The sequence below is a fragment of the Centrocercus urophasianus genome, unplaced genomic scaffold, assembly GCF_019232065.1.
Source record: "Centrocercus urophasianus isolate 14NV4802_14NV808 unplaced genomic scaffold, USGS_Curo_1.0 seq_571, whole genome shotgun sequence".
NCBI lineage: Eukaryota > Metazoa > Chordata > Aves > Galliformes > Phasianidae > Centrocercus > Centrocercus urophasianus.
In genome coordinates this window covers 7,611-8,486 of record NW_024885168.1, presented here as the reverse complement: position 1 = coordinate 8,486, position 876 = coordinate 7,611, and positions in this window count along the sequence as shown.

The window sequence follows — 876 nt, the reverse complement described above, 5'->3', positions numbered from 1 at the left end:
AATCCTAAATCCCAAACTCCAAACCCCATAATCCAGATCCCAAACCCCATACTCTGAACCCCAAATCCCATCCTCTAAATCCCTAATCAAAAACCCCAAACCCCAAACGCCAAACTCCAAATCCCAAACTCCAAACCCGACTCTGCCCCCCCCCAAAAAAAATCCCGAGTCTTTCCCAACCCCCAGATCTTTTCTTCCCCCAAAATCCCACCTTCACCTTAAAATTCCATCCAGCCTCAAAAATTGCACCTAATCTCCCCCCCATCCCCAAACCCCAAATTCTCTTCCCCCCTCGCCCCCCAAAATGCCTCCGTTCCCCCACGAGCCGTTCCCCACCATTCCCCCAGCCCTGGGTCCGTGGCATTCATTTAGCAGAGACCCCCCCCCCCCCCCCCCTTGTGGCCCCCCCCCCTCCATGTCCCCAGGTTCCCATAGGGACTCAGCACCTCCCGACCCCATTTGCTTTCGTGGGGAAGAACCCCAAAAGAGGTTCCACCCCCCTAAAGAAGGGGGGTGGAGTCTTTGGGGTGACGGGAAAAAGGGCGGGGGGATAGGAGCTGAGCTGCTGTGGGGAGTTCCGCAGCTCCACCTCACGTTGGAACCGCGTTCCTCTGCCGCCTCCCAGCGTCTGCAGCCCCAAAATTCACCCCAAATTCGGGGCGGGACTGAGGTTTGCTGGGGGGGGGGGGGGGGGGGAGGGGGGGGAGTTAATTAGCACTAATTGGCAGCGGTAATTGGGGTGAGATGTGCGTTGCGGACAGCAGGTGTCACCGGCGGACAGGGAATGGAATCCGTACCCAACGAAAAGGCAGGGGCGCCCCAAATCTTCCCCAGCTCCCCCAGAAATAAGCCCACCCCCAAGGAGGGGGAAGGGGG